Here is a 27,841-nt window from a genome sequence, read left to right on the forward strand (position 1 = left end):
AAAAACAAAAAAAAATAAAATAAAATAAAATAAAAAATTTAAAAAAAATTATTTATGTTTTGCCTGCCACCACAATTGTTGTTTAAAACCAAAATTTTATCTTTAGATGTTTGGAAAAGGACGGTTTTGAAAACTTAAATTAAATATAAAAAAAGCAAAAAAAAAAGTAATAAAAAAAAAAAATTTTTGGGGTATCAGGCCTGACCAAAATTTTGTGCCTTTAAATATATTTTTAAAAAGGGCATATTAAAAAAAATTAATAAAAAAAAAAAAATAAAATAAAATTTTAAAATTAAAATTAAAGAACAAGAAGGGAAAAAGAAGAATAGCCGATGCTTTGAATCAATTCCCCTGTTTAACCGTTTTTGAAATTATCCATGTTCTTTACAAGGTGCTAAACTGTCATAAGACTAACACAGTTTATGGGAAAAGTAAAAAAAAAAAAAAAAAAAAAAAAAAAATAAAAAAACCACAAAAAGGTGAAAGGGAAAAGAGAAAAATTTTTTTCTCTCTTAAGGAACAAAAAAAATACCTGCCTTTTTGGTCCCTGTACACCCTTTAAATGTCTCTTGGTTATTTCAGGAAAATTACTAGGGAAAACCGGAAACCTTATTTCATTGCTGCTACAACAGAAGGGGAACAGTTTTTTGAAAAATAGGCCATGTTGCGGAGTGGGATTTTAAAAAGTGACAGAAAAAGGGCCCTGCACAAAAAAACCCCCTATACCAAGGGGGGTTAAGTAGGATTTAAAATGCTACATGTTATGTATTATACAGACCACATTGCCCACACCAAAACACCTTATTAATGTCGGGGTATAATTGCGCTTGCATTTATATAAACAAAAAAGGGAATGCGGGATCCCTTTCCCCTTAGTCCAGGGTTGCATTTTTACAGTTATTTAGCCTTACTAGTTTGGGGAAAGGTCATGAAACAAAATGTTTTTAGAAGAAGAAAAGTGATTTGCTACAAACCCGCTGTCATAATCGATTTGCTTACGTAAAAATCATGGAAACATGGTTGACTGACAAAAACAAAATGAAAAAAAAAAAAGTGGATTTTAAAAATAATGGGATTTTTTTTTTTTCAAAAAAATGATTACATGTTATTTTTTTTAAAATTTTTGAATTACATTTCATTTAAATTTTTTTATGATGGAAAACGGGGTTGGGGAAAACCGGGGCTTTTATATATATATATATATATATAATAAAATATATTTATATATATATATATATATAATAAAATATATTCCAAATATTAAACATTGATATGATTATTAAATATTATAAAATTATTTAAATTTTGGGGAAAGTAAAAGTGTTTTTTTTATTTTGTGTATTTAAAAAAATCCAGTTGTTTTTTGCCAAAAATAAAAAAAAAATTTAAAAATCCCGTTTTCACAATTATTTACTGATAAAATTGGGCGGTTGATGACAAACCTTACAAAATAAAAAAAAAGCAAGAAAAGTAGGATTTTTTAGTTTTTTTTATATAAATATATTAAATATTATATAATATTTAATTTTATTTATATTTATGAAAAGATAGATAGATAGAAAAGTTTTATTTTATAATTTTTTTTTTGTAACAGGGTGACAGAAACCTGGGGGATGCAAAATTTTATTTATTTTTTTTTAACCTGCTATTAAGTCTGAAAAATAATATATGCTTAAAGTGAGTGGCTAATACAAAAGTCTATACCAGCTTTTTTTTTCAAATATGAATATATCTATTTAATGGGCCCAGCAAATGAGTGCCCCGTCGTTCCTAACGTTATATTCATGAGGGCAAAAAAGCAACCTTTTCTCGAGTCCCTGAGCCAGAAAATAACTTTTACTTTTTAAACCATTCAACCAGCAAAATGGGTTTGATGTGATGAAAAGTTAATTATGTCCCCCTGTCTGAACATTAGAATTTATGGGGGAAACTTTGGAACGCAAATGGGATATTGACTCCCTATATTGCCGACAATGTCAAAACTATCATACTCACGTCCGGGTTTCCTTAAACTCAAATATCTTTCCCGAGCTCCATTGTTTTTTTCCCGCCTTTTACAATTCCTGCTTCCCCTGGCCAGGGCTTCCCGGGTGACGCTCCTCGAATAACCTTCTTAACCGGCAATCTTTCCCGCCCAAGGAAAAACAAAACACAAACGGTAAAGCCGCGAACCAGTACGGTCTCTGTGACTGTGTGCGGGCCTAAATGTTGCCCGCATTTCCCTTTCATGCCGCCCGGGACGGTACCGCCAACAGAACCAACGCAAAGCGATCCATCCGCCTCCTGACCCCCTCCCGCGCTCGAGTGAACCCACAGAACGGTAACGCGCGCGCAAAACTGATACGGTTCTCGAGGGTTTTCAAGGGGGTGCGTACCCCAACCGGTTGACAAAGATGCAACTGTTTTCCCCGGGAAATCCCGGTGAAGGCTGTGAGGACGACACGAAAGGTGAAAAAACTGCGTCAGGAACGGTACACCTGCTGCATCGAGAGTAATACTGCATTCATCATTAGCCATACAAACTCTGCAAGTGAGGGATACACTTTGATAAACGGGCTTTTTAAATAAATAGTAGGCTACACACTAATACAGACAAGAATAATAAATATTTAATAATAAAAATGTTCAAATAAGACATCACCATTACTTACCTAGTTGAGTTACCACCGCACGTTTAAGACAGTTGTTTTGGTTTAGACTACTACAAGTTCTCTGACACGGGCTGCTTAAATATGCAAATGATGGATTAGCTATTGAAATATACACTCATTTGCCGAACAGACGTCGGAACATTAATAAAGCTAGGTTTAAAATCCTTGTTTCATTTTGCTGACATATTAAGGTTTTTACAAAGGGATTTTGGATGTGTTTTTATCACAACATAAATAAATAAAAGATAAATTAAAAAAATGTCCATTTTTTTTTTTTTTTTATAAATTTATATAATCATTTTGAATAAAGTAGAAATTTCGGGGCTGAAAATTCTCAAATTTTCAAGGATAAAGCTTTAAAGAGAAAAAGTATAACAAATTAACACTTAAATGTAGACCTATAATTGGTATGTTTTCTTCTTTCCTAAGAAAGAAGACGTTAAGCAAGCAAAATCTCATAATTGACTAGTGTAGGAAAAATAAAAGCAATGGTTTTGTCTGTAGTGTCCTATCTTAATTAACATTACCAGCTTAATATTCCAAAACCGAAAACAAAAGTAATACTGTTAAAATACTAAATTACCTACTTTTGTTTGTATGAATCAATTTTTCAAGGTTATAATTTTTTCACGAATGTCTAAAAGAAACATGAATTGTAATTCATTTGAATTGATTGTCGATTAAGAATGAATATGCTAAACGACAAACAGGTTTCATTATTAATATTTGCTTTGCATGATAAATGTTAATGGTAATGATCAACTTTTTCATTTTTATTTATTTCATTTTTTTATCTCCAGAATAAGTATTCAAGTACAAATTCAGTTACATCCACACAACACTGTGACTACTGAAAACAAGTCATATAATCATAAATTGGATTGGATGGGTTTATCATGGGCAAACATTCACAGCAACGTGAACTAGTTATCAAACAGCAACTTTGCGTACAAAGCTCGAGCTCTGTGAGAGGTATTATTTTTCAATTAATACTTTCACTTCGTAACCATTTAACAATCAATTCTTTTTTTTGTCATTTTTCCACTGATTCTACATTCATTGGAAAGAGTTGATTCCCAAACAAATTCACACGCACACATTTAATGCACGAATGATTTGATCGTGAGCCACTACCATTTCACAACACGATATTCATCTCATCGCCACAGCGATAATTATTTATATTCTCTTCTTTGCCTCCATTCAGTCTTCCGCCCTCTGCATGTATATCAAATTTACAGTGCTTTGAAAAATTTTCTACATTTCTTCTATACAATAACATTTTAGTGTGCCAAATATTACTTCTGAAATATCAATTATGGTGTATTGATAAACTAATTTAGATGTCAGTAAGAAATCTTCAGCCAACAGATGTCCCCTTGTACCTAATAAGGGGACGCATTAAACAGTCAAACCTGCAATATGCCTCGGTTTAGCAACAAACAGAGCTCGGCGTTTGTTGTCAGTGTACCAGTCATAGCTTGTTTGCTACAATAAGACGATCTTTCTTGAAGTTGATGGTTGCGTGGTTTCAGGAGAAAGACGCGAGGTCCAGGATGGCTTCATGCTGCTGAGGGTGGAGAGTACCGATGCCCACGGCAGGAGCGGGTAATGCTGGTCTGCTGACTGGTCTCAGCTGAGGAAACAAATGACGAGAACAACATCAATCATTTTGCAATAAATCAAATTTTAAGCTAATAGGCCCTCTGTTAGCTGAAGTAGGTGAACCTGACCTTGCAGGCTAACGTTTTCAAATCTGGGTGACACAAATGACCAGCAGCCCATGTTCTGTGGCTCCTCTTGACTCAGATAAACTCTGTAATGGAAAAGGAAAATATATAATGTGATGTTTGTTTGCAATAGTCTTTGCTATTTGCATGTTCACAACTAGCAACACAACACTATAATAGGAAATAAATATACAAAACTGTTCAAAGGTTTGGGTAAAAAAAGTCAGTCCGATTTATTTTTTTTTACAAATAAATTAGTATTTTTATTTATAAAAGATGCATTAAATAGATAAAAAAAAGTGATATTAAAGACATTTCTAAGGTTTCAAAGGATTTCATGTTCTTGAATTTTCTAGCATCAAGAAAAAAAACAATATATATCAACAAGTTGCACAATCATATTGAAGCAGCACATCTGTTTTCACAGTGATAAGAAAATGTTTCCTGAGCACAAAATTCAGCATTATTTCGGCGCTTAAAATTCAGCTTTGCCACTACACATATAACTTAATGCTAAAAATACATTAACAATAAAAAAAAAAAAAAGTATTTAAACTGTTAAATTAGCTTTCCTTCACTTTTTGAAATACTGTAAACTAAATGCAGCCTTTGTGAAAAGAAGGCTTTTTTTCAAATATTACTGACGCCAAATTTTTGAATTTATTGTGTGTATAATAAACATAAATATCAGGTAAAACTGTATTTGCTTAATCAGATGCCAACTATTTTAACCCATTATATTCATTAATTAACGAAAAACATATACTTTTGTATTTACTTTTATCTGGTGGTGTGTAGTTATGAACATCACATTTTCAAAACACTATGCATTGGGAAACACATTTACACCCCTATTCTTACAAGGCCCCTCACAGAGCAACTTGCCAAATGAAACCAAAGAAAACACATGGCATTTAAGACAATGAGACTGTTCGATGATAAAAGATGTTGTATATGAGCAACTCACCGTTGGCGTTTGTTGTATTTTATTTAGCTATGTTGCAAGGCTTCGTAGGGAAAGGACACAGTTCCCCCCGATCAGCGGACGGTTTTTTTCTGCCTCTGGAAGTTCTCTATGTTTCAGCAGGGGCGTAGTCATGTTACCGGAGCAAAACAGTACCCGCTGACACTGCAAGACAAGGCAAAAAGATACAGAAGAAAAAGAAATTCTTTGATTCAGCAAGCTGCATTTAATTATTTAAATGACAAGTAAAGATATAACATTATTACAAAAATAATCTATTTCCAAATAAATGCGGTTTTATCAGCAGCACAAGTGATATTAGAAATGTTTCTTGGAAGCAGAAAAACATTTCTGAAGGGATCATGTGACACTGAAAAGACTGGAGTAACAATGCTCAAAAAAGTCAAATCCTGCATCACAGAACTAAAATTAATTTAAATATAGCTCAAATAACAAATAGGTATTTAATTTACATATATTTCCACAATATTTTTATCAAATAAACAGGGCCCATAAGGGGGACATTCTTTCGAAAAAATGACTGAATTGAAGATACCTTGCAGGGTTTCAGAAGTGATCAACCAATGACAGGCTTCAAAGAAAGTCCCTGGTCCCATATCAGCCAAGCGTACACTTGCCCCCTCGTTGCAAAAAAAGAGGTGAATTTCCTTATTAAAAACTACAAAACAAAAAATTTTCACAAAAAAAAAAAAAAAAATCTAAATATATAATCATCCGAACGCACAGAAAAGCGCAGCAGCGTCTTAGGAAGAGGCCCCTCCATCCCCCCCCCAACGATCAAGCGGCTTCCTGAAAGTTTTAATCATTGTCTCGGGTGCAACAGGTGGAAGTAATGAGCTGGCAGGGGTAGGATGCACCACTCCCATGTTCACCGTTGTCACCGCCACACCTTCTCTTGACTGTCACAGAGCGCAGGAGGAAGGAGAGTCGCAACCGTGCTATGCGGGATTATCCAGTGAGAACCTCCGCGAACCGATTAGTTGTGCTTTCCTGTAAGGAGCATGCATTAAATCACCTGTAAAGAAACGCTCGATTCGGCAAGGACGAATGCTCTGGTCCGGCCCATCGTATCCGTGTGGCAGTAAAATGACCAATCCACTTCTGCAAGAGCCATTTCGCTATACATCCTAAAGAAAGTTTTTTGCCACAAAATGGGATTTAGGTTAAAAGATGTGTTAGCCATTTGACCCAAAGGTTGTGCAAATGATACTGTGATCCATAGTATTTGATTGCATTTTTTTTTACCTCCAGAGAGAAAAGTGTCAAATATTCTCTGGGCACCGTTTTTAAAGAATCTTCCAAACTGAGCCTCCCGATGGGCAGCCAGTCTAGGCTGAGCAATGCTCATTCCCTACTCAAACCCCAAAAAGCTTCCTCAGAACGGGAGCACTGTTTGCACACCTGCGAGGCCCACACACACACAAGGACACACAAAATAATATATGCAGGTAAATGTGCTGGCCACAAGCTCAGGAATGAGGAGCACGCTGGTGGATTTGAGTTTAACTTAAAAGCTATAACATTAGTGGTTTGGTGGCTCACTCCAAGTGGCCTTTCGGTTCAGAGTTTATGTGATGAGGGGGGATGTACATGTCGTTGGTTTCGGACCTACACAACCAATAGCGTGACGTGACTGAATGTGCCCCGGCCAACATCCTGACCACGGATACGGATACTCAATCCTGCATTAAATATATATAAAATGTTTTTTTTTTTTTTTGATTATAACATATTTCATGTACACTGGAGATTAAAACGTTTTAGGGTCAGTAGGAGTGTTATTTTTTCAGAAAAGACAGTATTCTAAAAGGATGCATTAAATGGATAAAAGTGACTTTTTCATTTATAAGAGTTAATTATTATAAGAGATTTCAAATAAATGTGTTTTTGAACTTTATCATCCACCCAATATTAAAAGGATACTCCACGAACAAAATAAATTTTGGTTATTAATCACTACCCTCATGTCGTTCCAAACCCGTAAAAAGCTCTGTTCGTCTTCGGCCACAATTTACAGATATTTTGGATGAAATCAGGAGGCTTGGCGTACCATAGACTGCTCAAGTATAATAACAGAGTCAAAGGTCCATAAAGGTATGAAAGTCATGGTCAGAATACTCCATCTGCACCGTACGGCACTCTGGGTATATGAAGTGAGTGGGAACACTTGTGTGTAAGAGAAAGACAAACACAAAATAACGGACTTCAATAATTCCTTTGCTCGTTCTGTATCATCCACGCCACAAGGATGCGCTGTTGCTACATGGATTTAGCTTTGATTTGAAATAAAAAACAGCGCAACCTTGTGGCGCAGTGATACAGAAGAGAATACGCAGGCATACGGTGTAGGGAACACAAAGGAGGAATGTATGACAAAGGAATATTGAATAAGTCGTTATTGTTTCTTCAATTATAAAAAGGTTCCTGTGCTCCTTAACCAGATTGCACGTCTGATGTGAGGATGGATGTTATGACGAGAATTTCCTACCGTTTATGGACTTGCACTGTTATTTACTTGCAGCTCGGGACAGCACAGGCCTCCAGGTTTTCATCAAATATCTTAATGTGTTGAAAGACGAACGGGCTTTAACGTTTGGAACGATTCATGGGTGTAAGGATTAATGACAAATTTTCATTTTGGAAGTATTCCCTTTAAGCAGAAACACACGTTTTTAACACTGATACTATAAGAAATGGGTTTCTTAAGCATATTAGAATGATTTCTGGAGGCATGTAAACACGAAGACTGGACTAACTGATGCTCAAAAACTTGAGCTTTGCAATACTACTTTAAGAATATTCTATATATATAAAATAAAGTACAGCATAAGATGGTTACATAAGAGAATCTTTAAACCGACCACAGAACTTTTTGAACGTTAGGGTAAATCATTTAAAAAAGTTTAAAAGGTAGAAATGAAACCAGTACATTTGCACAAATTATGACTGAAATTATCATTAATATTAGTTTGTATTAGCTGACAAAGAATCCTTCTATTAGGCTACAGTTAAAATAATGATCTGTTATGTAAGGAAATAAATTCTAAAGCATTATAAAATTATTATTTTAACATACTGTTGGTCCAAAACTGTCTTCAAATAACCAGTGAAAAAGCTAAAGGCTAACACTGATTGGGGAAAACCAAAATCGGTATACAGATACACTGAAAACAGAAATTATTCTTTTTAGTGTTCATTTTAACAGTTGCAAGAAGGAGGAAATAACCTTTACCTGGCACAGCATTGAGCCAAGCGGCCAGGGCGTCCGCTGGGCCAGTCCGTTTTGTGCCCTCTTCAGTTTCTGCAGACGGCCCTGTTGACGATCAAGACATTTGTTAGTTTTTCAAATCAACTAGACTGCATCAATTCTTTACTGAGAAAACCTATTTTTGAAGAGCCATTCATATATATATCATATATAACTATTCATATATATATATATAGAATTCTATATATATATATATATATAATCTAATAGTATATCTACGTATCAGATGTTCCTACGGTTACATAATACTCATAAAAGTTTCAACATCTCAATTGTCATCTCGCTTTTTTGTTTTTTTTTTTTTCCAAATGCAATAAAAACAGCACAAAACTGGGGGCCCAAAGTCAAGAGTGAGGTTCTGTCAGTACCTGCACATGTGTCTTTCTCAGATGACTGCTGCAGTTGTATCTACTCAGGTCATGTCTAATGATTTGGCTCCTACGAAACTGCAGCAGGGGCAGCGCTACACTGTGTACCAGAACGGAGACTCTATTCGGGGCCCACACGTCCTCCCAGCGCCCCCTGGAGGTTTGTGGGCGGAGGGCTGTAGAAGGGCATGTTGTTACAGCCAGGTCGTTGAGCATAGCGTAGTAGCGTGGTCTTGATCTGACCACGCGGCTCCTCTGTCATCAGACCCTCACGCGATGAGTGGCAGCATATGAATCGGGGATACTTTTTCTGACCTCGAATGGCAATGAACGGGAAAATTTAAAGAATTTGGAAAAAAAAAATTTGAATTTTCAAAACAGAGTGACTGGTAGAGGTACCCACGCTATCTTTTATACCTTGCGGGGGTCGTGAATTGATGAAAACAGGGCTCGTCCAGCTCATTGTGCCCACTGGCGGTAACCAAAGCAGGTCTATACATAAACCGTCTTTTTGAAGGCGTGGTACTCCACGGCCACCGGGTCGCCCTGAGGACCTCCTCAGCGTCTCATCGCCATTCACATGGCTTATTGACATCCCACATTTTCCCTGGACCGCAACAAACAGAACTGCACAAATGCTTTTTTGTTTTAAATGTGTTATTTACGTCAGCTAGGTTCCAAGTAAACATTTTATTTTTATTGGGTTTAATTTGAAGTACAAAACAATGAAAATGAATTAACAAAAAGGCAAATATATAAGAAATAAAAAATACTAATAATAAAAATGACAACAAAAAACTAAATTGCTAAAAAAACAACAACTTTTACTAAATAAAATGAAAACATAAAAACTATTAAATATATAAACATAAAATATAAATATAAAAACTAAACAAAAAATTCTATATTAATAATATATTGTATCTCAATGATTCAAAATAACACGGGTTTGCCGAATCAAGCATTTCAGCTAAAAACAAAAAATAAAGCCTGTTTTTTAACCCATTCAATACTCCCACACATAAAAAAATAATTTTATTATTTCAATTATAAATAATACTAATAATAACAACAATGTATAAAAAAATGCTTTACAATTCTGTGGCTACTGTCATGCAAGAAATTTAGGCTGAATATATCATGTTTTTACAATTTATACAACATAATACATACAAATAAAATTAATAACCCCATTTTTTTTTTACATTTTTTTTTCAAAGAAAGAAAAAATCATTAATTGCCACTTTAACTACTTTACTGTATTGTCATGAGACACCATTTTACTATTATTATTATAATAATAAATAATTTATTTTTTATTTTTAAATGAACAAAAACCAATAAAAAATGTATGATTCCTAATCGGGAATTCCTAGTTTCTTTAATTTACTGCTTTTTAAATTATTTTTATTGAAAAAAAAAAAAAACTATACTTTTAAAAAAAAACTGCCATTGTTGGGGGAATCCAAAAATTTATAGTAACCAAACAATATAACTTTCCTATTATTAGGATTGCAACACTGCGGATTTGAAAACAAATGTAAAACTGCACAATGTATTTCCTTTACTCAAAAAATAATTTAGGTTTTTCAGTGAAAAAATAACCCAACAAAACGAAAGGGACAATTAAAGAAAAAACAACCACCCCAGTACCGGCCAATCTCTAGGGTCATACTGTTACAATCCTTCAAGGTGGCAAACAAAATATAAGGGAAAAAATCTATGTACAGTGGAAAAAAAATTACTAATTAAAAAAAAAATATAAACACAAATTACACACAAAAACAATCAACTTACAGTAGGAAGAGATGAATCGGCCCCCTCCTCTGAGGGAGGTTGGTGTAGGCCAACTTGATTAGTTCACGATTTGGAGGTTGGATGCTTTCCCAACCTACTCTAAAAATGGGGGGCGGATTTTGACCAGGGTGAAGGGTCTTCTGTTTATCTTATTCCTTGGGCTGAATTTTTTTATACGAAAGGCCTCGACCGTGGAAACCTGTACTAAAAAACAAACTTAAAAAAAAAATAAAAAACTGTAACGTTTATAAAAACAAATAAACCACAAAACTACTTATATATTAGGGGCATGGTTGTATTAATGTACTAGGCTAGTGCGTAAACATATCGGAGGACACTAAAAAACCAAAAACAAAAAGGGGGGGGGGACATTTCCTAAAAATCGATTTGTTTGATCCTTGCTCCGGGGGAAACCTTTGGCAGGGCAGATATGACTTGTTGTCTCCAGGGTGGTGCATTGAGGATCGTGGGGAGTTATCCGGCCCTACTGTTTGAACTTGCTTAACGGGGGCAACGAGTCTTTCCATGCGTACCACGGGGGGTGAAGGGGCCTCCAAGGGTGGGGGAGGGGTTTAGGGGGCACGCATATGTGAACATGGGAGAGCGTGTCCCGCCCCAAAAGTCCAGCTTTCCACAGTGGAGGTCCAATGGAGGGGGACAGCCAACGTCTTTTTACAAATTTAGAGGGAGGAGGTTCGTCTGGAAACTCACTGGGAGGACCCCCTCATCTTCCGGGGAAAAACAGGAGCTGAGGGGAAGCGAGAAATGAAAGGAAAGTTGTTTGTTCGTCAGAAACAAAGGCTTGTTAATTGGGCTTTGCAGGCAAAAAAAGCGGACTCAATTATATGTGCTCCCAGAACTTTTTGCCCTTTACAAAAAATAAAATGTCTTTCTTTGGGAGAATGAGGTCTATTCATTGTAGGGAGTGAGGGCAAGGGGGAGGGAATTGGGGACTCAGGAGGATTAGGGGTTTAAAGGTAAAAATTGGGGAGGGAATTAAAAACGGAGGGATGGCATAACACCCATTGGGGGGGAACTGGAACAAGGTAGAAAAACAAGGAAAACGGACTCCAAACCGAAGGATGTGCATGCAAAAAAACAACAAATTTTTTTTTTATTTCTGTTATCATTTACTTCCCCCTCATGTTGTGCCAAAAAACCTCTAAGACCTCACTTTATAAAAAGAAGATATTTTGAGTTTTATTTGTCCATATAATGGAAGTCAGTGGTCACCAAAGCTTTTTGGCTACCAACATTATTCCAAATATCTCTTTATGTTCCACAGAAGAAAGAAATGCATACATGTTTGGAACAACAATGAGAGGGAGGTAAATAATGAGAGAATTTACATTTTGTGTGAAATATCCTTTAGAGTCATACATACAACAAATTAACCAAGTAAGATCAGTAGTGAAAATTTACATTGCATAATATGATGTTCATTAAAAAAACATTAAGTTTCCAGCATAACATTAACATGAATTTTATATTGATATGTGCCATGAGTAGTTATTGTGGATTTTCATTAGTGTAGAATTTATTTATTTTTTGTTTATTTTAAGAGTTTTTTTTATTTATAGAAAATTTTTTTTGTTTAAACTGTTGTACACGTTGTTTGTTTACTCTTATTTTTATGTCTTATTTTTTGTCTTAAAGGGATAGTTCACCCAAAAATGAAATTTTTCTTTGAGCACAAAAGTATTCTCGTAGCTTCATAACATTACGGTCGAACCAGTGATGTCACATGGACATTTTTAATAATATCCTTACTTCCTCTGACCCTTTGAACGTTGCGTTCGGCAGCGGATCATAAAGCCCCGGATTTCATCAAAAATGTAAAATTTTTGTTCTAAAGATGAATGAAGGTCTTACAGGTTTGGAGCAACATGAGGGCGAAATTTAATTAATGACAGAATTTTCATTTTTGGGTGAACTATCCCTTTAATAAAGCACCTAAATGCTACCTTTAGTATAAAAAAAAAAAACCCATTTTTTTAAATAACTAAAAACATTTTATTTCCAGGATTAAATTAAGTGGTTCTCTATGTGTAGACTGTATATATCTGACTTAATACGTTACAGCAGCAGGCTGTCAAGACATGCTTTAAACAGTAAGTTAATCCAGTTATCCAGTTTGCATATACATGAAATTTGCTAGGAAGAAATAAGTATCAACCTCTGGAGGGAACCTGAAAGTAATCCGGTAAGCAGGTGAGAGGGCCCCGGTGAGGCATTCCCCCATGCCCACGTCTGTCACTCCACTGTACGCCGAAGAGCGGAACAGCTGGGGAAAAATCCCATCATGCTCTCTGCTCCCTCACCTCCATACGTTGACAGTGGCAAACTTGGTGGCTAAAAAGTGGGTCAAATTCCCTTTTAAAAGCGAACACAGGAAAAGTACATTTGTTGATGCCAGGGGAAAATCAAGTGTTAATGATTTACATGCTATTCAAAGGTAACGGGCATCCTGAGGCATTCAAAGTAAAAGTGACTAAATGCAAACCGTTGTGTTACCTGTGATTCAAGCATCAGTTTAGCAGCTGTCTCCTCTCCTCTGGGGGAAAACGGCTCTTTCTTGAGCCCCTCAAATCGGGTCTGCAAACCACTTCTTTCCTGCAAGCTCTGGAGCTGAGTGGTTTCCACTGAGATTCTCCCAACAGTATGTTCTCTCCAGATAGGCACTACCTTTCTGAGGTCGCCTCGGTTTTCCCCAAATGCCGCAATCCTTCAATAAAGACAAGAAGAAATGTAAAGAACTATATGGACGAAATGAAAGGAGTGTTATTTAAAAATATTCTGTGGTAAAATATAAATCAACAGATACAGATTCATCAGCCCATTATACTACTTCACTTTATACAACTTAAAAAAAAAGTTAGACTAAACGGGATTGAATATAAACCAATTAAAAATATTATAGATTAAAAAAAAAAATAGCATTTTAAATTGCAATCACATTTTTCATCTTAAATAAACAAATAAGTGCTGTCAAAACGATTAATCCCATCAAAAGTAAAGTTTTGTTTACATAAATATTGTGTATACTGTGTAATTTTTTATGTATATATAAATACAAGAAATCCATGTATATATTTAAGGAAAATATGTTATGTTTATGTTTAAATGTATTTATAATATAATATAAAATATAAGAATAAAAAGGGCAAAATGTTTTAACAATCTAAATTTTTTCAAATATATACTGTATGTGTGTGTATTTATAATACATAAAAATTTTGCACATTTACACATACATGTTATATAAACAAATATTTTTATTTGGATGGGATTAATAGTTTGAGAGCACTAAAATAAATAAATAAAATATTAAATTTTTCAAAAAAACGAATATAAAAAAAACTAAAAAAAAATGTTAACTAAATTAATAAAATAGATAATAAATAATAAATTCTATTATAAATAAAATAATAAAAATTATTATAAAAGGTAAGTGCGTTAATAAATACAAGAGTGCACTTTATGCCTTTTAAAAAACCCTAATTCTTCCCCTAAAACCGAATTTAAGGTTAATGCAATTATGTAAACCCATTTCTGCACCAAATAACCATGTGAAAATTATTTTTGTGCAAATCGACATCATGAAATAAAGCCCAAGTCCAATATTGTTACTAAATACATACTCCCATATACCGTTCCAGCCCTAACCGCCTTTAAAACCCGGGAAAACATACGTTTAGTAATATATAATAAATATTTTTGACCAACTTCAAAAGGATGAAAGGATGTCAAGAAACAAGCAGAAACTCGCCAGTGGTGTTGAGGACTCCATGAACGGCTCCGTTCAACAGGCCGATCTCCGGGAACGCTGTCCGCACGGGGGTTTGGGGGGAGCAAAGGGGTTAATTTTAGCTATTTTGGTCCATGTGGTCGATAGGCCTCCACCAGTCTCCCCCAGCCCGTGATCTGTTTACACCAGACAGACAGCGGAATGGGCTTGTAAACATTACCACACAACATATGCTAGCATTGCAGGTTTTGTTTTGCATCTATAATGTAGATTTAAGAATGCATTTTTTAAGAAAAGTAAGACGCTACCTTTTATGGGTCCTAAAGCATGACTTATAATAACACAGACGTTTTAGAGGCAGGTAACTGTTAAGTTATCAACCTTGGTTAAGCGCGGGATCTGGGGAAAGCCCAGCGTTTTCTCCGGAATCTCTCTGGTTCTGAAACCGTAGACTCCCGCTGAGTGTGGTATAAACTCGCTAGAAAAAAGGGGCCGTCTGGCAACCGAAAGAACGGTGCAAAAGTGGGATGTAGGTTAATAAGCATAATGCCTACTGACTTTGGCGGAAATAAATAAAACAGACTTCAATAAAAGACGATAGAAAAGTTTCCTTTACGAGCCCGTATTCTAGCGCGCAGCCTAATAAACGATAGCGGTTTCCGATACGTGAATGAACCACTCTTGTGAGTGAATCTTCTCAATGAATCAGTTTTGAATGAACCGACTCGCTCACGAAACGGATAGAATCCGAATCAACAACTACCGAAAGCATTTACATTGACATTTTAACTGTAATCTGTGTCATAACACAAAAAGTCTGAATGTAACTCACGGAAAATGGTATTTTTTCGGTTAAAGGTCACTTATGAGTTAAAATATCAAGTAAACGCGTTGATCAGTTGTTAGTATAAGCTGATTTTTATTGTATTAGGTACACAGTATCTACTGCTCTCTGTGTAAACGAACTCACTATCTCGTTAAACCGCGAAAGATCCCGTATACTTTCAAAAATAAAATCACCAACTCCTTAAAACCGTAAACCCTGTAGCAATATGTAGACATAATATTTAGGTTTAAATAACTGTGTTTTATGAGGTAAATAATGGACACTTTAAAATACAATAAACACCCTTACTGATAAAATTGTATTTTATTTAGGAACCACGTGATTACGTAGGTAAAAGAATAGATTAATCGATCTTTTGAGCCGGTTGTTTGAAATGAACTGTTCAAAAGAACCGATTCGAGAGAATGAGTCGCACTGAGCATCACTAATTCACATTGGCAGGTGGGAGGTGATGATTTGCTCATCGCTATGGTTGGAATTGAGGCTTTGGTTTGTAAGAGGGTTTGGATAGGGCAACTGGTTATGCCCGCTTTAGAAATGTGCAGTATTTTGCAAACTTCCAGACAAATATTTTTGTGAACTGAGAGGTGTTTCTAAGAAGTTGAGGATGCTTATGACAAAAGATAGTTGTTATTGGTGATATTGGGCTTACTTAAGGACAACGCACTGTACAAAAAAGATATATAAAAATGGTGCTATAGGTGGAAGAGTGCCTATTGCGAAAACTGTGTATTATGAAATTAATACCAGAATACTGAAATACTGATTAACAAAATTGGGGGAAAAATCTCAGAAAAATGCATTCATTGCTATTTTTAACCCCATTAAATACAAATAATATTTTGTTTTTCTTCCAATTATTGATTTCATTTTCAAGTTACAGTTTGTACTCCCAGAAACATTCAAACCTCAAGGTCAGCAGACTGGCACAGCATGGTGCCATTTACTTTTGGATTAGATTTTTGAGTTGACCTTTTTCACCAAGTCACCTGACAAGTTATCACAGATGCCCCTTTTCAAAATTCTCGTAAAATGGCCACCCACTCCACTGTCCTTTGCACAATGTCTGTAATTCCTGGATGCATAACAATATAAAGGTTATGGAGACAATAAAGAAAGATAAAGAAAACAATTCATACAGTAAAATAATAATTAAAAAAATGCATTAGTAATTTTGCATTAGCCAATTAAATCGGATGGGTGATCTTTATTTCCTTTATCATCATTTATTTATTTATAAGCAAACTTTGTTATAGAATCCAGTGGAACAATACAGAGTAATAAAATCTTCCCATCCTTTAAAGCATACAAAATTATTATTATTAATATAATTAAAAAACACACAACACAAATATGGACATATTAAACATAATAATAAATCAAAAAATACATTATTTTGGTTTTTGTCTTATTTTTAAAGCCAATATGCACATTAGTATTTTTTTTTTAGTAACTATAATAGAATTTGATATTACAATAGATAATATAACATTTTTTCACCAGAAAGAAGTTTAAATTTGTAATATGTTTCCTAATGTAGTTTTATTTATTTATTTATTTATTATTTTTGTTTTATTTATTTATACTATTAAAAGGAAAGTGTACACAATAAGAATTTTATTAAGAGATGGTACGTTTTGACATGTTAAATTGATTTTCTTATTTTGTATTATATATATATATATATATATAATTATATATATATATATATATATATATATATTATATATAAAATATATAAATTTTCTAAAACAGACAGTCTTCTTTGGAATTTTAAAAAATTGGGCCAGGATAATTATTAAATAAAAGTTTTTTTTTTTTTTTTATTTATTTACAAACACTTTGCTTCCACCTATAGGCAGACATAAGCATTGCAGGCTCTGGCTGCTCAGAAATGGCAGTTTCAAGTAGCCTACAGAAAGAAAAAAAAAAGTAAATAACCTTTATATCTAAACCGAAGGCACTTTTATATTAGTCAATTTTGATCTGTATCAAAATATAAAAACTATTTTAATTAAATGTCTATAATTGCAATGGGATGGTATCTGGTCCCAAAACAGCTTAAAGCTCTCTAATGGAAAATAAAAGCTTTTCTCATTAATTTATGAATTCGGGGTTACCATAAAAACACAGTGAGTGATGATTTCTTATATTCATATGCATGTATTTCCTTTCAGGGTCTGCAGTTGGGAGGCAGTACACAAATGTCCCAAACTTCCAAAAAAATCACCTCCCCTAAGTCCAACTCCATGTGTCACGGTCATACACGCCTCCCAGGCAAATGTCTCTGATTTTAGTTGTGCACTCCTCCTCATTCGCCCCATTTTCCTTAAAAATGGACCCGGAGCAGGTTCACAAGCTGAGCTCCAGCATAAACACAAGGTTACCTGCTGCTCATACAAATAGGGGCGCAGTGTGCATGACAAGCTGTTTTACATTTACTGTTATGTATAGTAGTACACCTTCTTAAATACCGGAAGGTTTTCTATTTATTATTACTATGGTTTTATCACATTTTAGTCACTATTTATGGAAGTTTATTTTGCAATAGAATAAAACAAGTTTATTTTTTTCAGAATTTTCAGAGTTTTTCCCCCACTTAATTCTCACTTACATATTTAAAATTCATTTTTTTTGTTTCTGACACGGAATAATTCTGACTTTTTTCACCCCTATTTTTTTTTCACAATTGCAAGAAAAAACATACATAAAAAAAAATTAAAATTTTGCAATACCTTCTTTTTTTTTTTTTCTGTGGGGAAATAAATTTCCTTTTTTTTGACTTTTTTCTCTCTGAAGGTGAGTTAATATTTCACAATTCAGACTTTTTTGCACATTTGCGAGTCTATATCTCACATTCAGACTCAATTCTTTTTTTTCAGAATTGCAAGAAAAAATAATTTTAAGAAATAAACTCAAAATTAATCAAATTATAAATTTAAATTTTTCATTTTTTTTTAAAAATTATGTTGGGCCAGGGGAAATTCAAGTTTAGTTCAAACGCGTCTGGTTTACCCAGATTTTTACAATTTGAAAACGTTTTTCCTTTTTTTTTTAATCAAAATTTTCTCTTTAACACATTGGCCAATTCTGACTTTTTTTCCCCTCAGGGAATGTTTTCTTTTTAAAATTATCTGCCCATTTCTGAAAAAAAAACTTTACTTTTTATATTTTTACAATATGTGCTCAAAAATAAGCTTCCATAAAAAAAACAATCCTGTAGTTTTGTGGAAAAGTAAAAAAACTATTGATGAAGTTCTATGGGGAGATTTTTGGGTTTAAAAAAATATTTAAGGTGTTTCACCTTTGGTAATGCCTTTCCAAGTATTATTCCCAAGTAGGGGGGCCTATTCATTTTTAAACCATTCCACTGCCAGGGGAATATATCTTTTTTTTTTCTAGTAACACTATCACACCAAAAAAATTACCAAGTTTTTTTAAAGTTTAAGTCCCCGGCCTAAGGGTATTTGGTTGATTACATACTAGGAAACCTACAGGCCAAATTCACACAGTATTTAAATTTAGGCTGCTAACTGCCAAGCAATTACTGAAACTAGCATTCAATTAACTAGCGCTAACAAGTAACCAGGATTGTTTTTGCCCTTGGAATTACAGACCTCACAATTGGGGACCAGTTCTCTGAATAGGGGCTAGTTGTTGGCAATATAAAAGTTCTTTTTTCGAACGGAGGGGAACAAAAAAACAATGCAATTGCATTTTAGTGATGTTATTCAGTTACAATGAAGCGTATTAATAAGTCGAACATAATAGGACTGTAGTTTCATTTCTAAGGGACTACAAACTTTTAAAAACGGGCCTGCTTTCCATTTTACAGTGCTGTCTTCCACCCCGAGAAACAAAAACATGTTGAGGTTTTTTGTTTCGCCTGGAAAAAAAACAAAAAAAAAAACCACATTTTTAGGGACTGCGCCTCTTGGCTCCCTGTGGGAATGGGAAAGACCCTCCCGTGGTTTGATGGCGGAAGCCTGGGGGTTCTTTCAGGGGGCCCCCGTCATCACAAACGCGATCCGGCAAAATTCAAATGGGGGATTAACTTCGGGGGACTATTCAACACCCGGCACCGTCCGATTTTTAAAAAAAGGGCCACTGGACAATGGGGCTTTGAAGGCAAGATCTTGCCGCTTGGTTTTCGGTCTGTTCCGTCTCAAAAAAAGAAAAAAAAACGGGGGGGGGGGGGCGTGTTAGCCGCGGGGTTGTTGTTTTTCCAGGGGAAGCTGTAAAAAACACAATTAGGGGGGACGATGGAGTTTATGAAGGCCGAAGAAGCTCGACGGATGGGACTGGCGCTGTCCAGGCCAAGCACACCTTTGCCGCCCAATGAACACTATAAAAAAAAACACCCTTTCGACCACCGCCCTCAAACCATCGGAGTCTTGGGGGGGGGGTCGGGGATATTGGAGTTATTGGAGGGGGAGGGGCGTTTCGCACTCTAGATCTTACAAAGTCACTTAAGGGGGTTTTGGAAAATCTTTTGGTGGGGGATATGGGACCACTCTTGGGACACACGGTGACCCTGGCAATGCACCGATCGTAAAAACACATGTTGAAATTTTTGGAACAATGGGGTACCCAGCCGTTAGATGGCGCGTCCCCGGGTTGGAAGATGCAGTGGGGACTAGGAGAGGGTTAAACCGGCGAGGGGCCAAGGGGGGAACGGTACAAGGCAAGTATCGGCCATTGTGGTGATCAACGTTCGGAGGAGGAAATAACAAGCACCCAGGGAAACTTCCCGCACAGCACTGCCTTGGGCGAACCCTACCCGGGCACTCGACTTCTCCTGGGCTGGCGGGACAGCCCGACGCGCCCTAGTAAAAAACAAAACTTTCGATTATTGATTGCGAGACCATCGGGGGAGTTTTCTGTCGCTTCGCCGTCCCCCGGCGTTATGTCAGCCACCACAACTTGTCTTAACTTAATTATCGCACGGCAAGCAAGCTGCATTGCCCGGGCGGCGGGGAGGACTTGTGTGGGACCTTTTGTATGTAGGAGGAGGCTGGAGTTTGGGGGGATCGGAACGAACGAGACAGGGACGGGAAAACCGTGTTGAGCTGAACATTGTTAACCTACGGCAAGCATCGATGAGGCGGAGGAGAGAGGAGGCTTTGGGTACAAGCTTCGCCAGGGGTTGCCTTTGCGAATCTCGGAAAACCATGAAGACCCGGAAGCCTGAGGGGGTTGGTGCTGAGGCGGCCGAGGGGGATTTGAGGGCGTTTGACAGATGAACCACGGAGGACTCGGCGCAAAAAGGCCGCTGCGCCCGATAACAGGTACTGGGCGCTGGACAGGTCAGAGAGGGCAGGACGCAAGAACGTAGGGCAAGAAGGAAGAGCCGCGGGCGCTCTCTGAGAAGGAGGCCGTGGATTGGGCCTTCAAATTAACGCCAACGGGTTGAGTTCCATTTGAAGAGGAGGCAAATGCTATTAGGCGTATGGTGTTTTTCGGAAAAAGAAAAAGCGATATTGGGTTTTGCTGGACTGTACAGCGGTTGATAGAGGTTGACCAAATCACCCTTTAAAAAAACAGGTTTTTTCAGCACCAAGCAAAAAACAAAACCCGCTTAGGCCATTACCTACGCTGTTCCAGGGGGAACAATTGAGGGTCAAAAATGATAACATAATGAGCCCATCGGTGGCTTCTTTGATTTTGATTGAATTTTTTCATTTGAGAAATAAAGTTGCAGCTGGATGGACCACAGATCATATCCATGTCAATGGGCTTGGAGTCTCATTTCCACGGGCCCTCTTTCTACTTTTTGAAAAAAAAAAGTAAATTTTCAAAAAAATTAAAATAACTATGTAAAAAGTAAATGTTCAAAAGTTACATTTCTGCCAAGATTGAAAAACATTCTTGAAACAAAAGAAAAAAAATGACTCCACTTTAAATGTAGTAAGAGCAAGCTAGAAAGTGTGAACGCTACTTTTTTTTTTTTTTAATTTTATTTATTGTTTGGGGGGACTAATAAGGGAAATTTGGGCCTTGTTTGAAAAAATATTATTTAATTTCATCTATAATTATCATCGTTTAGTGTGTGTTGGGTGTGATCGTGTGTGTGGGTTGGTGTGTCTGGTTGTGAGGTGAGGACATGGAAAGAAGAGCGTTTGTGGTTGTGGGTAATAATTTTATATTAGGTCTTATATATATATATAATATATAGATATATATATATATATTATTATATATATATATATTATATAAATACTCTTTAAAAATATTCAAGAAAACTATATGATTAAATAAAAAAAATGTAAATTGCTGACAATTACCAATAAAACTTGAAAAAAAAAAATTGTCTATAGGAGCTAAAAATAACCAAAATACGTCAATATACTTTATTTTTTTATGTTTTTTAGTTAATAGGCCAAAAACAAAATCAACTTCATATATTAGGACAAATGAAAAAAAAAGAAATGATCCAATTAAATAATGCGATTCCAATTAAATTAAATAAAACATTAAAATCGGATTTTTTTTTTTTTTTTTTTTGGTGGTTGTCTGTTTTTAATTGACCAAGACAAAAAAAAAATTGGCCTATAAAAAAAACTTCCAAGTCATTTTTACTCATATGTTCTTGAGAATAGTTTTCCCCCCGTGGATAACTGACCCCCCCAATTACAGAACTGAAATGGAGCAGATACAAGGAGGGGACTCTTAGAGGACCACATCTGAGCACACCCCACCACCCAAACTCTGGGTGGGGGGACCTTTGGAAAAATTAAATCCACCATTCTCTTTCGCTGAGGGATAAAAGTAAAAGCACGAGGATGGGGCCATAAATGATGTCATTTTTTGCTACTTGCAATTTGTTTGACCTTTATATAGTATTAAAAGAACTCAAATGGTTTGCCAACGGTCTTTTACAAAAAAAAACCCACAGTGACCCAACCTTAGTTTTGTGGCTCCTAACTGAGAAGGTTATTCAAGCAAACGGTTTATTTGCTTTTTGACTGACTAGTTTTTTGGACAAAAACAACACATTGATTCCAACATCCTTAGCTCGTTAACAATACAGAATTTTTCCAGGGTTTTGTTTTTTTTTTGCCCGCTGCCGACTTGCAAGGGGCTCCGCCTGTTTTGGGACCTCAACCCCTAGGTTTGGGGGGCGGGACCAAAAACAGGATAACACACCCCAAAACCCAAAAGGGCACGCAAACAAAAACAATAAAAGCCCCACAACGGCATAAAAGTGCCAATTCAAAGAAAAACCTGGTGCTTGTAAAAAAAAAAAAAAACCACTCTTACTTAAGATTTTGTATGGGAATTGTCATAGCTTCATTTTTCAAAAATGTTCAAGTCTTTTTGCCCTCACGCCTGTTTTCCCGTTCATTTGGCTCTCACAGCAGGAAAAAACCGGGGAAACGCTCTTAATCGGAGAGGGGGGGGACAAAACGCCCATTCCAGAAACTTCTACTAGTTTTGTTGCCACGGTGTAAAAACACAAAAAAAAAACAGGTTTAAGCTCTACTTGAACTCTAGGCCCCATACAAACTTTGGCCCCATGATGGAGCAAGAAGGTATGGATTCTCCAAGAGGGGGGGGGTGAACTGCTGTAGGAAAAAGTTACTACAATCCCTTCCAAAATTTTAGAATAATTAGGTGTTTTAAATGTCTCTACTGCCCACCAATGGCTGCAAAAACCAATCGAACCAGGTATAGTAATATGTGAAATATTATTACAATTTCACTCTGTTTTCAACTTGTTTTATATCTAAAATAAATGTTAAAATGTAATTTATTATTGTGATGGAAAAGTAATTTTCAGCATCATTACTTCAGTCATTCAGAACTCATTCTAATATTGGCTGGCTGGCTGCCTCGGTTTTGTTGGTACTCAGTTCTTATTAGTTTTCGGAGATGCTAAAACTTTAGTCTGCTGAAAATTTTTCAACACATGGGGGGATTTGTTGTGGAAAACTGTGGAAAAAAATGGGATTCTTCGATGAATCCCCCAGGTTATGAACTGCCATTAATTTTAAATGGCCCCCCAAATAACAGTTATAAAGTGTTTTGGGTACCTGTCCTTAAAAAAAATTACTGCATTACTATTCTGAATAAAAGGGGGGGGTAAACCATATTTGTTAGATATTTTCAAATTGTTATATGTCTGTTTTTTTAAATCATACAAACACAAGCAACAAACCATTTCAGCAATGATAAAAAAGAAATGGGCATTTTAAAAAAATGACACATTATAACATTAACATTTTAAAATATATTCAAATAGAACAAAAAATTTTTCAAATGCACTTAATATTGTTTTTTCCAAATGCAGCCTTGGTAAGCATTTTTTTTTCAGAGAGGGCCTTTCAATAAATGTAAAAAAAGTCCTATTATCTAAAACTTTTGGCCGCTCAAAATTGTTTTCGGAGGGGGGGTAATGCTTTATTTTTTTTCAGGTAGGTTTTGAATGCGGCTGAAGCCATCTTAAACAAAAAAAATGGTAGGTGAGACTGGTTTTCTAGAAGGAAACATGTAATTAATTTTGCATATGGCCTGCGCAGGAGCCAGGCTGTCCCAACACAGGGTTTTGCTGGATCTGAGGAAATTTGGCCCTGTTCCTGGCGGCAGACCTCAGAAAAACATGAAACCAGGCTGCCTGATAGCAAATCAAGCAGTAATGGGTTTGATGAAGTTCCGCTTATGGAACATCGCACTACAGCCAGGGATTTGTGATTTAGATCCTCTGCATGACTTATGTTTTTTGATACACAGTCGAAAGCAATCGGGCGTTGATGCGTTTGCTCGGGTTTAAAGTTTGGGTTTCTGCATCAAATAGGCATTTCGTTCAAACGGGTGCTGGATTATTTTTTTACCACGCTTTTCTAAATGGCAGCGCCTACTCACTTCTCAAGAGGGAGGCTGCTGAAAAAACAAATACACAGATTTCCAGGTGAAATTTTCACTGGGATGTTGGAGTCAGCTGGCTAGGTAAATGCGCTAGGTGGCAGCGGTCATACCTTGTAAAAAAACTGTATTGTAAACGTTTGTTTCTACTCTAGACTTATTTTAAGCCAAAAATTTTAATTTTGTTTTTGAGTTATTATTTAGGTCAACTTCCCATCAGGTTTTTTCGAATAGGGCTTAATTACAATTACAAACTTGACAACTGGTCTACCATTACCTGCTGGGATCACACAGATGACATCTTTTCCTTATCTTTACAAAACTAAAAAGCCAAGAAGGCTTTTTTTTCCTGAGGGCATGAATTTTTTAGAGATAAACAAAAGGTTTAAAAGGCTTTTAGAAAACTGGGCAATTTTTGAATGAAAGAAGGTTTTGTTATTTTTTTAAAAAAAAAAAGTAATAAATAAATGCCATGTTTTTTCTCAGGATTGTAGATAGGAAAATTGTGTTCTAAAGCTAACTGTTGGAAAACTTCTGCCATTGGTCCTCTTTCAAAATGATGACTGATACAGACCGTACCTTGTACCGGATCAGGTTGAATCGATCATTTTGTCTTACTTGCATGTTTTTGAAATATAACAGGAAATAGGATCATTTTGATGAGGTGTTATTTGTTTGATGTTAGCTAGTTTGTATTTTGTATTACAAACAACCAGATGCCACTCTGTGGTTAAATGTGTCTGTCGTTGCTCCTACAGTAATGCCTGTGAGGGGTAATGGTACAACAAAACCGGTCAAGGAACATGTCAGGTCATTTTTTACCCAAAATCAAAAGTGAGAAAGAAGGAATCATATCTTTTAACAATAGGAAGGATACCACTAAGCCTTAACCATACATTTTATTATTATTTATTGTTGTTTTACATTACACATTTTATTATATTTTTATATAGATTTTATATTATTTTCAAGTCAGTTAAGCTACCCATTCATATCAATGTATTGCACTTCTTAAAATTGTAAATAATTACATAAAATTTATTATATTAAATAAATGGATTAAATAAAGCATTTATACATTGTGTTAGTATTTGTTATGATACTTTATTTTGATTAAAATAAAGGAAATAATTTTCTTACAGTATTTCTTTGCATTTAAAAAATGTATTAGTCAAAAAATATATTTAATTTTCTTTAAGATTTCTTTTAATTTAGATAAATATGAATTTAATTTAATTTAATTTAATTTAATTTAATTTAATTTAATTTAATTTAATTTAATTTAATTTAATTATTTTGCTTTGCTTTGCTTTGCTTGTGAAATGTGGTCTGGACATATTTCTTGTGAGATTTTAAGAACAAACATTATTTTTATGGGAACCATGAGCTACATTTTTGTCATATCATCTGATATGCAATCACAAGCCGATGTCCTTCATTTTGGTGTAAATGGGTCTGGCTTAGTCTAAAACCCTGTTCAGACCCAGAAATTCTACTGAGAAAGAGAATATAAATGACACTGTGCCATAATCGAACAGGAAGTGAACACACAAGGCCTATGGTTCAGACTCTGTCTGCATACATATAAACTTGTCCAGACTCGTCCTCACAGTAATTATCAAGCTGCACGTCATTCATTATTCTGCCTGGTTGGGGTGTGTGTAAGTGTATTTAATGAGAACATCTCATATCTCAGCTGCATCAGCATCGCAGCAACACATCGGTTCATACACAAACACACACTTGCACACAGAATGAATCAGTGCCGGGCCGCCCACTGACTAACACAGTTACCACGCACTTTAGTGAGTTTCACCATTCCCAGCACGGACTCTTGCATGTTTTTTACAAGGTGTGAAAAATGAAAATGGCTCTTCTAACAGATTTAAATGGCTGCAAAATGATGACGCGTTAGATTGACTGTCAATATGTCTGCAGTCAACATCCTCTGGGTGAGAAAAAGCACATGATTTCACGGAAAAGGAGCCGAGTGCCAGAAAGTTTCTAAAAAGATCTTTTAATATTCATGTGGAAACTGCAAGAGATCATGGTTTGGCTGGATTTAGCCATGGTTGCATTAGCCCCTGCTGGTAGATGCCGTAAAGACACCATCTGGACCCAAAAAAGCATTTTTTCTCCATTGACGACCATTCCAGAATAAGTAGATGTATGTGGCGGAGGGATGAAACTTCAAAGGGACTGTCGCGTCAAGTCTATCAGTGATGTGATGGGAGGGCAGGAGGGGGAGAAAAGGATCCATGTTGTGTCCCCTGAGATCAAGAGGATCAAGCTGGTCTTGTGTTTATCTTGATCAATGAGAGCGTGAGGATAAAACGGTTCTTGTGGATGAAACTAGTTTGCCCTCTAGGATTTGCAAGGTCGTGAGAATGTGCTTCTCGCCCTCAGTTTGAGGAGAGCAAAAGTGATTCAGCAATATAAAAAGAGCCTTTTATCAAATATTTGAGGAGGTGATATCTGTGGCATTTGATAGTTTTGCATGAATTACGCAGCATTTATAGGCATCCTGTGAAGGGAGGGGAGAGGAAAGAAAAAAAAAAGCCAGCGGTTGATGATGTCATGTCTTACATTGATGGAATTATTAATTGCTTTTTACCACACCCCAGTATGTTCACTGCATATGTGATCAAAAAAATTCGGAGAGAACTTGTTAAAACGTCCAGAAGTTCCAGGTATCAATGGCAAGCATCTATGCCAAAAATAAAGGAATTGTTTGCAGGGACAGGTTTGTAATTAAAACACAACAATGTTGTGAATCACAATAGAACAACCATGCTAGCATTTAATCTTCATTGAGAAGTGCAGCAATGCCATGTTTATTTAACTTCCCTTCGTTATGCCGTCATCTTTCCAGCATCATAAAGATATCCTGTGTGTATCCCAAATCAGTTCTGTGGAAAGAATCAGAGCTTAATTACTGTGGAGCTGTGATGTGAAAACTGCAAAAATAGTGTCTATTTTACAACTTTTAAGAGCCTTCCAAAAACAAATCCAAGTACTGTTATACTACCATCTACGATAGGAAATTCAAATATTTACCAATGTTATTTAAATCTCTCTTGCACATTTATGTTCCACATCAAAATACATGGATTCTTTGAGAATGTTCATCATGAAGAAAAGATGCTTTTTGCTTCCAAAGCCGAGTTTCCCTTCATTTCCATAACTCTCAGCATTTTCAAAGGTCAAAGCGATCGTAAATAAGCTGATGAAAGAAATGTTATTTATGTGCGTTTTGTGTATGTAGGTGACTCGTAGGCTTCTTCAGATAAAAAGTTTTATACTCACTACAAACACAGGAAACGAGGCACATCTAGGGAATAAAGTGTCTGTTAGACTAAGCACTGGCTGACCCTAGATATTAACTGCCTGTGGAAGAAGGCTATGGGTGAACCAAAGAACTGAGAGGTGTTGCTAGCCGTCAGAACCAGAGGCAGATCAGGGCAGAGAAGGTGTATTAATGCTTTGAAACTTCATGAAAAAATGAAACATGAGCAAAAAAACATTGATATTTGATACTAGCTTACATATTGTAAATGCATATAATTAAATGAATGAAAATCATTT

The 27,841-nt window shown here is 35.7% G+C and overlaps 1 pseudogene; it reads right to left on the reverse strand.

Annotated features, from left to right (window-relative positions):
- Window positions 1–5,922: 5,922 nt before the first annotated feature.
- LOC122133880 overlaps window positions 5,923–27,841 on the reverse strand; it is a 28,773-nt pseudogene continuing 6,854 nt past the window's right edge.

The sequence above is a fragment of the Cyprinus carpio genome, chromosome B25 (assembly GCF_018340385.1).
Source record: "Cyprinus carpio isolate SPL01 chromosome B25, ASM1834038v1, whole genome shotgun sequence".
NCBI classification, from domain to species: Eukaryota; Metazoa; Chordata; class Actinopteri; order Cypriniformes; family Cyprinidae; genus Cyprinus; species Cyprinus carpio.